This window comes from Pinus tabuliformis, chromosome X (genome assembly GCF_031772625.1).
Source record: "Pinus tabuliformis cultivar Carrire ecotype Pingquan chromosome X, CPIR1, whole genome shotgun sequence".
NCBI classification, from domain to species: Eukaryota; Viridiplantae; Streptophyta; class Pinopsida; order Pinales; family Pinaceae; genus Pinus; species Pinus tabuliformis.
In genome coordinates this window covers 1,262,228,720-1,262,243,133 of record NC_142308.1, presented here as the reverse complement: position 1 = coordinate 1,262,243,133, position 14,414 = coordinate 1,262,228,720, and the positions used below count along the sequence as shown (strand labels likewise).

At 38.1% G+C, this 14,414-nt stretch overlaps 1 pseudogene; it reads right to left on the bottom strand.

The window, feature by feature from the left end:
* LOC149144582 (uncharacterized) overlaps positions 1 to 14,414 on the bottom strand; it is an 85,675-nt pseudogene that overhangs the window by 47,361 nt on the left and 23,900 nt on the right.

The following is a 14,414-nucleotide window of genomic DNA, read 5'->3' as shown; positions in this document are numbered from 1 at the left end:
ACATGTAAAATCCAAGAAAATCAGCCATACCTTTTAAAATTACCACCCTGTTAACACATTGTCGCAAATTCAATTTTTCTATTTCTTGGTTTCCCTTAAAAACAATGATAAAATTGGAAAATAATAAACTTTCCTATTTCACTCTGATTTTCTATTTTCTTTACTTTTTCGTTCACCCATTCGTTCCTTCTGGGTGAGCACCATCCATTACGATATATTTTTGTGTAAGTACGCCACTTACATCATCTAGTATTAAATGAACAAAATGTCTTTCTGGGTAAACCACTAGGAATCAATAAACCAGTTATCTTGAAAACAGAATCAAATTTCAACAAATAATTGTTAAAAATAGCAAAACTAAATTATTACTACAAACTGAGCAGCTCTCAGGTGAGAGCTTCACCTGGAGACTGCCTGTGGCAGAACGCTCTGTACCATCACATTCACATAATCTATTACATATACTTGCACAATATCGGGTGGTTTGAACCACTCCCTAACAAATAGGATCTCAATCCTATTCTAAAGCAATAAACACTCAAACATAGGAAAGCTAACTTTCTCCATTAATGCTAACACTCCCCCTTAATGGAGAAAGGGTTCACTAAAAAACTCAAATGACATACGACGCCTGCTGGTCTCAGTCTCAGCTAGGCTTACAATGGTAAAAGACAAAGCTTTCATTTTTGTCTTCTTGTAGCAGAGCCCATACTTGTTCATTTGTGGATGAAACTTCATCTTTACTTTCTTTGCCGTAAGAAAATGATGGAGCTTCGCCTCATTTTTACGTTTTCTCCCCCTCTGAAGGAACACATGAACTCTTATCCTCTTCTTCGAGTATATACTGACATTCTTTGCATTTGATGTTGCAGGTTCTTAGGATTCTTCAATTGCTTCTTCTTGTCTCTCAATATCTTCACAAAAAACAATGTTGTATTTATAAAGAGGACCACATTTGCTTTTGTCTTCCTGCTCCTTCAGGAGAGCTTTCATTTCTCCATCTCTCCCTACTCCATCCCTCTCTGCTGACATAGTTATGCCTTCATCCTCTTCACTCAATTTCATTGCTGCAAGCATGTTCTGCATTTGATCTGTATGTGAAGATAGGCCTTCCTTCTCACCAAACAGTAATTCATCAATAAGATGTTTTTCAATCATCAAATTGATCCACTCATCATGAGGTATATAAGTCTCATCAAACTTGATTTCTGTATCAGGAAAAATTTCAGGTTCTACAATAATGGATGTGTTTTCATCATCACAAGTTTCAGTTACAGACACACATTCATCACCCATCATTGCATCTTCAATTTCACAATCAAATATGGGATCATTTTCAAGAGCAATATCTTCAGCATAATTGCCCTCATTCAAACAGTATTTCATTTTTAAAACATCCCATAAGAATTTTTCACTAAGAATCTCTCCATATTCATATATTATGTTGAGTATAATGTTATCATCTAATGCAGATGTTATAAGACTTAATGTTGACGCATCTCCACTATCATTAATAACATCTTCAACATAATCCAGTAAATTTACCTTCCATAATACTGTTTTCATTTCATTTTCCCATATTTCATAATTCATATCTGAAAAAGACGGTAAATCTGGCATTAGCCATTTAGTAATCTCACCAAATTTCAAATCTGCATCTTAATCAACTACTAGTCCATCAGCATCAACCTGAAACACATCACTAAATTTAGCAAAACAATATTTTGCATTTCTCCTTAGTTTTCTACGAGACTCTTTCAATTTACTTTGAAGACCCATTTTCTCCCCTATCAATTTTTGATTTGGAAATCGATCCACCGCGCTCACGGCTACGCACTTCAGTCTGCTCTAGCAGCCACACCAAAGCACCACAACGAAAGCACCACAGTCGAATGTCACACCGATGCTCTCAGTTCTCTCCACCAACGTGATCCCAGTATCGTCCAGGTAGTGGAGGACACAGCTCAATGTCCCCCTCAGCTTCCTGTGCTTATCAAAACACATACGCTCACCGACACAGCCAATTCGGCGTCCAACTAACTAAATCGGCCTCCAGTTCAGCCATTTCCAAGAAACACACCACGATATTGATTGATCCGTGCCAATCAACTCCCAGAGAAAAACGAGACCATTGTAACAACATCGAAAATCGAGATCCGTTCAAACAGCCAATTCGGCCTCCACTACTGCGCCTCCTCACCAACAACACTCTTTAACAACAACGCCCTTAATAGCGCTCTTTGCCACAGGTCTTCTTCCACTGTTGCAGCAAATCGGCCTCAACAAGAGCTGCAACACACCTCACGCAATAGTTGCAACTCGCAGATCAGTGCTCCTGATGCTTCACGCAACAGCTACAACACGCAGATCGCAACATGGCTTTCCTCCACACAGTGAGAGATTTCCTCACACTGCTAGCAGCATCCCATGGCTCTTACCAACCCCACACAGATCACTTCATAGGCAGTTCCTCAACAACAGATGGTGTCCTCCTACAGCAGGGCCGCCTGATCTCCTCCTCCTCGATGGCAAATGAGATCGTGGATGGGGTTGCACCATGGCCTCCTTATGCAGAGGCAGCCAGCACACGGGCTCGAGTAAGACCACGGCCTCCAGATCACTTCTCGTCAGGTAGCCACGACCTCCACGTCTAGATGGCACCCCTCTCTCAGCCTCCACTTCCTCGTGGCGCGGATCTTGCAGCAGTGTTCCATTTCTTCTCCTAGGATTTGCTATCAATAGTGTTCTCCCTCCAAGAAACGCACATGATCCACGCTTCAAGGGCACCAAAACTTCCAAAAGCAGCAATTCCGACGATGTTTGCACTCTATCTTTCTCGAAATGGTACAAATTTTCTGAAAATTTTGCACGGTTCCACACCAAAAACAACGCCACCAGCGCCAGTTTACGGGGGTTCTAGGAACAAACGATTTCCACGTGCTCTATGGGCCTTGCCACATTGATGCCACACTTCAACAGTTGCCCAGTTAAAAAAAGATTCACAGAAGCGTCCAAGACAGCTCCACGCTCATAGCTCCCACAGCGTCAATTCCTCAACAGCGTCCACAACTACTTCCTCAACATCAGATCCTCACACAGATCGGATCACTTTTTTTTCTCAAACCGCCACGACTTCCTTGACAGCTTCGGCCTCTTCACACAAATGTTTATGATCTGCTTCACGATCTGCTCAATTATGCAACAGATCTTGCTCTTCTCGTGTCTCCTCTTCACACAAGCAACCACCAATTTGCATCGATTCGCAGCACACAGCGCAGATCTCAACACCACGGGCTTCTCACTAATAGCAGCGACAACCTATTTAGATCTGCCTCTTCTTCACCACCGGCGCGCAATCCACTGAGCTAGTCCACAACTTACAACACCAGGCTCTACAACACCGTGGCTCGGCTTCCCTTCTTTGACGTTCTTTGCTTATGAGCAGCAGATCTGATCCTTTCGACGTCCCCACTAGGCATGCCACGAACTACAACAGAAAATGTAGCAGATCAACACACAGTGCTTTCACGACACTCGTCCTCCGATGCGTGCAATAGCCACATGACACACTCCTTCTCTAGCGTTCACATGGCACACAGGCTCACAGCCAACACGCAGGACAAAAATCTCCTCCACGCGCGGTCAAACAACCTCTCCTCCAAGCTACAACAGATCATAGATCTCAGATCCTCCGATCCTGTGAGGATGGGCACCACGACGCACCACCTGCACCTAACCACAACCTGCACCGAGATCCACAACGTCCTCTACGCTCACCAACTCAGCCTTTGAAAGCATAAACAAATCTCAGCCTTTATGGCTCTCAACCCTCACTGATCTCTACTCCAAACCATCAGCTCTGATACCATGTTAAAAATAGCAAGACTGAATTATTACTGCAAACTGAGCAACTCTCAGGTGAGAGCTTCACCTGAAGACTCCCTGTGGCAGAACGCTCAGTACCATCACATTCACATAATCTATTACATATATTTGCACAATATCAGGTGGTTTGAACCACTAGGATCTCAATCCTATTCTAAAACAATAAACACTCAAACATAGGAAACCTAACTTTCTCCATTAATGCTAACAATAAAACAGTTATGTCCGTTTAAGTAAACCATTAATATTTGAGTAATATTTCATTAATTAACTATTTATCTTTAAAACTAAATCGAATTTCAACTAATAATACAATGTTGGTATCAAACTAGTGATTTTTTGTATTTTTTTTGAGGGGTTCAGGCTAATTTGATAACTACAATAATATGATAATCACTAGTTAAAATATGCTTATTTCAAAATAAGGTTTTTGAAATTTAATATCCAATAATTTTAAATAGTGAGATTTAATATTCATAATATATATAGATCAAAAGTGTGACATAAAATGAATCATGGTTTTTTGGGCCTTTGATATTGATAAAACATGATATTGACTCATGGTATTAATAAAAATCCTATTTGCAGATTAAAAATATTCATAGTTAAATGAGATAAATATTAAAAATATTATTACATGATTTTTAAATGTATATATTGAACTAATATATTAATTATTTTGATAACAATAATAATTGTTTAAAATAATGTTATAATTTAGTTAATTTTTATGTTTTTTAAGATTAAGAAAATGAGAGGTACTAGCTTATTGGGCATAGAATACACCGTGATTGGTTGTAATGCTAAGTCACTCTCTAATGTGAAAGTCACCGATTCCAAACTCTGTAGGCAAAAATCTAGTGGTAGTGGTATTAAAAAGGCTGGTGTGGTGGACCGAGTGCGATCCACTAGTGATTTTGACAACTTAGATGCCCATGTGTAGCTCTTTGTTTCTCAAGCCAAAGGTCAAGCCTATAACTATCATTTCAAACAACTTAGACAAACAAACCAACAAAAAAAGAAAGTGAGCTACACCATGAAGTGTTTAATTTATATGGCTCTACTAGTGATAAGTAACAATTACAGTGATAAACATCCCTATTGAATGTTGGTGGATTATTATTTCTTTCAATCTAAATTTTTATATTAAGATCTTGACATAATGTAGTGGTCCTCTCTACATTAATATATGGAATTTTAAATATTGACTACCTTGCATCTCTAATCCATGTTTAAAGAAACTGAGATGCACCATGAAATAAGTGTTTTGTTTTGATCTTTATTATGGATTAATACCTCTCATCCTTTACGAATCATTTAATTTATATGGCACTACTAGTAATAAGTAACAATTACAGTGATAGATATTCCTATTGAACATTGGTGGATTATATTTTCATACATTAATATATGGAATTTTAAATATTAATTATTTTGCATTTATAAATCCAAGTTTACTTTTTCACATTTGCCTAACACAATTATGAAATTATCACACAAATTATCAAATAACAAATAACATTGTGTAAATCCATATTTACCTTTTGAAATTTACCTAATAAAATTAAATTACTATACAAATTACTAATATAACAAAGGTTATAACAAATGGTATCACATAAATTCACTTTTCAAATTCACCTAATACAATACACCATGCAAATGATCAAATCCCCCAATAAAATGTTATGAATAATCACCTAGAAAATTAATATAAATTCAAAAATCATATCCCAAGCGATATAGATAGAGCCATACAAAACAATACTCGGTTTTTTCCCATAGCTAGATTTGTCCGTAAACACTGCACAAGACACTACGTTGCCTTCAGAGCAGAAGCAAAAAGAGCGTACCATTGAAACATGCATCGCACATAGTAAAACTGCAAGTGAAATAATATGGTTTTGGCCTTATAAAACATGTTGCTCACTCGTAGTCGTGCAAGTCCAGGATTCAGCAGATTATCAAGAAAACAACGAGATTTTTGGCTTTCCGACCAGTCATTGACGTCGAGCTTCTTCAATTTTTTGAAATCCCCCACTATCTCAACAACTCTCTCTACTGAAACTTGTAATATCCCCGCATAATCCAAATCTAACAACAATTCAGTAGCATTGCTCCCACCGTGCATTTTAATTTTAGAGACTAAATATGAAAGTTCGTGAAACAACACCTCATTAACCCCATCTCCATAGTTCTATGCTTCGAACAGTTCAGCGTTAAAACCTCCACCTCCATAGTTCTATGCTTCGAACAGTTCAGCGTTAAAACCTCCACCTCAGTGTAGAGATAAATGTGACATACCATGTCTAAATAAATGTGTAAGGCTGGTAGCGAAGATAACATGCTTCCTCAGGCATACGAAACAAGATTGGTAGCTGGGGAAATCATTCCTTCAGATGTTATGTTCCGGGCATTAAAGAATCGCAATTAATCTCTTATTTTTTAAAGGTGCTATAAAGTTTAAACTATAGTTACCAAATTCGTCCGTACGGTCGAAAAAAATACGTTAATTCGCCAATTCGATTCGATACGGTGATTAACCTTCACTTTCATCCCTTAGCTTAAATGTGTTTCGCTCCCAACATGACTCTCTTTCGTCCCTGAACTTGAATGTGTTTCGGCCCCAAAAAGAATAAGTGATGTGCTTGGTTACACTGAACAGTGGCAATATAAGCAAAGTAAGGTATAAGGTAAACAGAGCTGGAAATTTGATATATACCAATCTATATAGTTGACTAAATAATATAAATTTTTTTCAAATTACAGATTTCTAAACATTGTTTAAATATATTTTATAAATTTAAAAAATGGTGTTGTATGTATGTAAATTGAAAAGTATTGATTTTTTTTTTAAATAAAACTGACCGTTATCTCCATAATTTAGGAACGAACTTTTCAATCGTTGAATTGGTGGAAATAGGTTATTGAACTTACTTTTCAATTGTTAAATTTTAATTCCAGCTTTGCTTTGTTTCGAACCTGCGCAACCAGGGTGGAAATAATAATAATAGAGGAAGGGCAAAATAAGTTTAAAACTAGCCAACTTTGGTGGAAAAATGAAATAATATAGAGAAAAGTAAAGCTAATACCTTTATATATTTTGTAATAAGAATTAGCAAGTTCATATTTCTTATTGGAAAAAAAATAAAAAGAAAAGATGATTTTTATAAAAGAAAAGATGATTTTATAAAAAAAACCAGGTAATTTCTATCTTAGCAAATTGGTAATTCTTATTGGAAAAAAAAACTATAATTTTTATAAAAAAAAATAAAAAAACAGTAATTTCTATATTAGAAAATTTCATAAAATGACAATTGCAATAAAAAAAGGATAATTCCTACTGTACAAAAAATTATAAAATAGAAAATTGGAAATTATAAAATAGCAAATTAGTCGCAAATCAATAACTCTGATATAAAACATAAAAACAATAACTTCTATTTTGGAAAAAAAATAACATATAAATTTTTATATTTTCATTAAAATTTTGAATATAAAATTTTTTTATTTAAATTTATAAAAAAAATAAAAAAAATAATATATTTAAATATTTGTAAGATATATGGTGTCGAATTTTTTCCCTATTGAATTTTATAGAGTCAATTTTTTTCAATATCCTATCGAATAGTCAATTTTTTTCAGTGTCGTATAGAATTCGAATCCGAATATGGTTTAAACCAAGTTCATGTAATTTATGCTATACAGCTGATGACATAATAATGATGCTGTGAATGGTTAAATATGTTGCAGGTATTCCAAAGGAGCATAGGATGATGAGATATATTTCCTCCATGCCGGCCCTCTCTTCTGGGCACCTTCCATGGCTAATTGGGAGTGAAGAAGATCAGCGGTCTCGCTTCCAGTTCTGGCTTCGAAGTGTGGGCCGATTTAGGCAAGTTGAATGGATTCTCTGCAATTCTTTCAATGAACTTGAAGGTCCGATAATTAGCACATTCCCGACAGAAGCAGGGATTTGTCCAGTGGGTCCTTTGATCCCTGCACCTTCACCTATGGATCAGATCATGCACTCAAGAGGGAAAAATCGAAGCCCGTGAGCTTGTGGGCAGAAAAGCACGAATGCTTAGAGTGGCTAGATCAGCAATCTCTGGAATCTGTGATATATGTATCATTTGGCAGCAACGTCCGTTTCAGCGAAAGGCAGGTGGAGGAGCTTGCACTCGCCCTCGAGGCGACTCAGAGGCCGTTTCTGTGGGTTGTGCGTAGGTATGGGAGTTTTTGAAGAAACGAACTATGAGAGAGAAAGCAGGATAAAGAGTTGTCCGTGAACTTGGTGTCTGTGAAGGAGCAAGCAATGACATGGTTGAATCCAGAGAAATGGGACAGGAGATGCGTAGAGAGACGAAAGCATTGAAAAAAGGGCAGGCAAGATTTCCCTTACAGGGGCATAGGCATCGGAATCACAGGAATCACCATGATAATTAAAAAGAGTCAGGTGTTGGACATTCCTACAGGCTGCGTATCTCATACATTGCCATACGCTTTGACGAGTAAATTGCAGATAGTCATAAGGGGTAATGTTGTTGAACAAATGAAAAGCCTCAATATCTGGCGAATGCAACAGCAGAAGCTTGGAGATTATTTTCTCCACCCTTGCAACAGAGAGTGGATCTGGATTCGGAACAGGGTTAATATTGGGCACACTAAGAATAAGAGTGAGCTTGCCAATTGGGAATTTAGGTGTAAAAAATGGGCCGGATTATTTGTAAATTTATTCCCAACACCAAAATTAAATTTTTTAAAAAAGTATTTAATAGTTTTTATTACTCTATTATCGGAATTTTGGAAAAAAGAGAGTTATTTTTCTTTTTTTATAAAGGTAATTTTTCCCAAAAATATCTAATTATTTTCTAGATAAAATTTTACAAAAATTTTCGTTATTTTCTAGATAAATTTGTGATTTCCTTTTTACCACTCTTTTAAAGCAATGGGTCTGGAAGAGTAGAAAGTATCTACGCAGTAGAGGATTGCAATTTACAAATCTTAAGAAAGGTAAAATGAATGGAGGAGGCTTGAAGAAAGCAGAAATGGAAAATATTCCAGCAGGATAGAAGGAAAGATTGGAGTCGTTTATAATTTATTGAATTGAGACTTCTGTGATCCATATCAAATTTTTGAAAAATTCTTCGACGAAAATCACATGAAAATTTTTTTGTCGACGTGTTTCGAACCAACTAATGTGATTCTTCGTCAGAGCAAGTTTATAATGTATTTGATTTTCTCTATAATGTATTTGATTTTCTCAGGAAGAGAGAAAAATTGATATATGATCTTACCAAATCCTCACAAAGAACGAGCAGCGTGCATGATTAGACGGCTGGGGCGGATGGCTTTCTCTCCCCCCACCCGAGTTCGAACCCTGCGGGGAGGTCTTCCTTTGGGCGATATGTGACGGCTTGGCCGTATCTGTCGGCTTCTGCCGTATTCTGACTGGCTTGGGTCATATTGTAATCATGAGGGCTTCGGCCATATATGGATTTTCTCTCTGAAAAAAAAAAAATCCTCACAAAGAACGAGCATATCACTCGCACATGTTGAAGGCGAGGGCCATCCAGCTTGATGTCTATTATGATAACACATGATATTTATTATTCAACATTATATTGATGGCACATGTCCATCATATAGCCATCCATTCCACTGCCACGACTACTATTGATCATTATCCCAATGTGCCATACGAAATGATACAATATACGATGCAAATTGTTGACAAGCACAATACGGTACACCTATTAGTACGACGTTAATTGGAACTCAATTTTGGAATTTGAAGACTTATTCAACCATATTCAAATTCGAAGGTATAACTTGCCCTTTCTATTAAATAGTAGGGTGTTCCAATAAATATTCGGAGAATTACTTAAATCTACAGAAGTCTTAACCGCTTTCCAAGTATCTAGAGAGTCTAAAGCTTAAATGTTAACACCAAAACAGCGGTCAAGCATGCAACTAGATGGATTTAAAAGTAGAGCACCATTTTATGATAAAAAAAATAGCCATCGAAATAAATCCAAAATTCAATTTTAAAGCATATCCAGATTTCTCTCCACTGTCACCTTGCCATCAACTAAAAATCTGAAATGTATTGAACTTGTAACAGTGACCAAACCTTGCTTTGAGAGTCCATTCGCTACCGAGTTTCTCTCCCTGTAGACATGTGAAAGGGTGATATGCTAAAAAGAGCACAAAATGAGCTTTATGCGATCCATCCATCCAACCAAGAAGGGAGTTGAGAAGGAGGACTGCCCAACCACAACATCAATGGTGGAGCTTGAGTCCCCATGCACAAAAAACTTTAGCAACTGTAAGCGTTTGGAAAAAACCAACAAACCCCATAGTGCTAATAACTGAGCCTTGGAGTTCGAACCCAAACCCCCATACTAGAAAAGGAGAAAATGTATGAGAGGATTAATCATCAACCATGCCCTGCATTCGCACCTACCATCCTGAGCCACGTCATCAAAGAAGCCTGCTGGAAAGACCACTTGCAATGGAGGACACAATGTTCTGGAAATTTTATCAGCCCAAGTGGATTTCCCCCCTATCGACAACAAAGATAATGTATTAGAGCAAATTATGGAGATATTGGGTGGTCTATCTTCAAATATCATAAGGTTTCTTGCTCACCAAATCTCCCATGTAGTATACAAAGGAAGAGATTTATATCTCGCTCTCTTGTTAAACCACCTCCTGAAGGAAGACTCCATAGTATCGAAGGAATCCACTTGATGAATTTGAACATTCTTCAATATACTAGCCCAAACCTCAACAGACATGGGGCAATGGATAAACATATGTGTAACGCTTTCTTGTTCCATATGGCAGAAAACACACCACCCCGGCCTGAGATATCCCCATTTGCAGAGGTTGTCCTAGGTAAGGATTTTAATTTTTCTAGACCAACCAACAAAATATGGTCACCTTTAAAGGAACATGCCACCTCCAAGCTCCTATACTAGCACATGTTAGTTAAATGGTTGACATTATTCAAAATATATTGGTAAATATTCGAAACCACCACTGAACCCTTTTTCATAACCCCATGCCACACCAGTATATCACACGGATCCTTCTTCATGAAGCCAACTAACTGAAACCCTTGTATGAGGCGATGCTAGGTTGTTGCAAGACCACTTGATAATCCAATCTCTTTTTCACTCTTCCACACCGGGTATGGAAGATCCGACTATCATCACTCAATAACTTGATCCAGAAAGCAAATACCTCTTGTATGAAGAGCATCAATAAGGTCAAGGTTGGAATTAAGAGATGGACCAACACCCATAATGGAGTCCAAACCAATCAAAATTTTATCATCCCTACCAAAGGACCAGAGCATCTTACCAAGCAACAATTTTCTAACCTTAGAAAAACTCATCTAGATGTAGGAGCATTTTTTAACCCCAATCATACCCCTTCTGTACCAATCAAAGAAGGCACTGCCTTTTAGATACTTCTCTGCAATAATATCTTTCCAAATACTCATACCAAATATAGCCCGCCATAGTGATTTTGTTAGTAGTTCCCAGCTAAACTTATTCAAATATGGGATACCCCATCCTCCAGCATCTTTCCCCTTAGATATGGCTTCAAAATTAACCAGGTGGAATTTCTTGTGCCCCTTATTCCCAGACCAAAGAAAGTGTGCCATGATGGCTTTGATTCTGCTAATAACTAATGAGGGAAGCCAAAAGAGATGCATCTAGTAAACATACAACTGTTGTAAAATAGATCAGATCGAGATGTATCGATCTCCTAGTGATAGCCAACAGCGTGTCTAGAGAGAAAGGCGCTTTTGAAACTTTTCCACTTTCCATCCCTAGTCTGAGATCCTATAGCTATTAGGCTTCAATCAAAAGCCCAGAGAAGACAAACCACCCTCATTTTATTTGGCATCAAGGTGGTTTTCCGTCTTAGTTTTTAGTGGTTTCATCCCTCTGTGGTTTTATTTCTCCTCATTTTTTGATTTCATTTGTGTTGTATCAACCCTGTGGTGTATTGGGGATTTTATTCCTCGCTATTAGATCTTAATTTTCTAGGGTGGTGCACATTTTTATTCATACTTGCTCTTGAGAAATTTCCTCTCGAGGTTTGATATTGCAGGTCATTTACTCTCAGGCATTTGACATTCCATTTTGGCGGTGATCCTGGGTCCAATATTCCCTTTTTCCATTTTGGGTAGGTTGGAATTATACGTTAGACTATTAATATTGGATCACAGCTAAATTCAGTACATTATTTCTTCTTGTTTTGCGTGTATTTATGCACATCTTGGTGGCTTGTCAATCTATGTGATAATGCCTATATCAGGCATTGACTTAATTGAGTCAGAGGCACCCATACAAGCCACGTTGGATGCTGAGGCAGAGTATGCTCAACTTACTCTAGTGGATGGTATCCATCCAGGTAGCACTGACTCTTTGGCGCCACATCAATTGCATTCACAGGACACGAGGCCACACCTCCCGTTGCCCCCTACAAGGAGTAAACAGAGGCAAAACAAGAAGGCAATAAAATCAAATTCTAAGACCAAGTTGCTTCGTTTCGACCATGACGTCCTCTGGGATAGAGTGGTGAGCCTTCATAAACGTACTCTAGCGGGGCGCTAGATGTTCATCGATATGTCTAAAACCGATATGCAAGACTGAGTTATGCATCATTGGTCTCCCATTTTGAAATACTCCCCCAAGGTCTGTTTATTGATGAATTTCTCGTTTGGTATATATTTTCTCCATTAGGATGACGCGAATCACATCCTTAAGGCTCCTTGGGTGTGTGGTCATAGTTTTTTACAACTTCACAGGTGGTATATTGGCTTTAATCCTCTTTCTGAGACCTCGCATACCTGATATGTGTGGGTCAAGCTACCAAGTCTTCCAATGAAATTATGGACGCGCAAGGCTTTTGATGATATTGGGAACTTTATCGAGTGTTTTGTTTATATGGACGCTAACATTGTGGGGCCTAGGGACAAACATATTGCTTGCATGTTGGTTGAGGTTAATTTTTCAGGAGGCCTTCCAAAAAACATTAATCTGGAGTGGGTTCCCATTAAAATTAGGCAACTGGTGGAATTTTGGGGTATCCCTTTCCATCGTCTAGTTGGTTTACGAACTTCATTCTGAGATGAGCCTTCCTCCACAATCCCATCACAAGCATCCAGGTATTTCTCATTCTCTATATTTTGTATTGGATGTGGGATCTCTGGATAATATTCCTTCTTCATCCACCTTGCCTCCCAAATCTCTAGAGGATTTTGATGCCAATGTGGAAGTGGTTTCTCTTGACCTTGTGACTCCCTCGGTACATCAACCCCCCAATTTGTCGAACTCTTGTGTTCCATTTTTGGATCCTATATCTACTGACGAGATATTGATCTTTGAGCCTCCTTCGATTCCCAACCTCTACAAATCCTTATGTCCCCATGCTCACGTTCTGCCTAACGTTCCCCTAGTTCCTCAGATTTGGGGAGCCTCTCTCCCTCGTGCCCCACAGTATGAGGTTGACCCCATGGTGGATGTATCTGGGTTGAGGCGACAAATCATGTTTGATTGATTCATATCTACATAATTCTGTGGATAATGACATTGACTTTTTAATGAAAATTCTAGCCATGGATCTCACTCAATGATGCCCATCTGTCTCACACCATCAGTGCTGGATCTTCCTTGAATATCATGGTCAAAAGAAAAGGGGGTAAAGGTAGTAGACATTTTTGTTGGAAACCTTCCACTAAGTCTTTGAATGTTTCTTTGGATGGCGCCTTCTAGCACATCACTATTATATTTGTTGAAGACTCTCAGACCCTTAGAGCTTTTGTGCCCACTTTTGGGGTGTCACAATGAAAAAATTATCTCTCAACTTGAGAGGGTTGGGGATTCCTCTAAAAAAGTATCCCTCAAGCATCTGATTGACTCTGTTAAGCCTTTCATTATGTTCATCCAGGAATCTATGGCCTCAAAGGAGTGGGCTAAAGAGTATTTTTCTATCTATTTGTCCGAGTTGGTTTCTTGTTGCTATTAATTCTTGTGGTCTTTCTGGAGGCCTAGTAGCACTTTGGAATCCGCATTGGGTGAATGTAAAAGCGTTCAAGTGTTTTGCAGGAATTTTACTTACTGGTTTCATCAAGGGTATTCCATCTCGATTACACTTCTTAAACCTTTATGCTCCTTTCGGATACAGAAGGGGCTTTTGGGACATAATGGAAGAGAGTGGAATTATGAAGATTGGGTCTATGTTCATTGCTGATGATTTTAATGCTATGGTTACTAGTGATGAAATTTGAATACCTCGCAATAGATCTGACCCACTTGGCTCTTTTCTTAAACATGTGTTTGAGGAAAACCACATGTTGGAAGTGTAGCTTGATCCATAGTCCCTACTTGGAATAAGGGTAGATCAAGCTCGGAGCATATCCGTAAAAGGCTTGATAAATTTCTAGTGAACGAGAAAATTTTGGAGTTGTTGGGTAACATTAGATCTTGGGTGGTGCAGACCAAGATTTA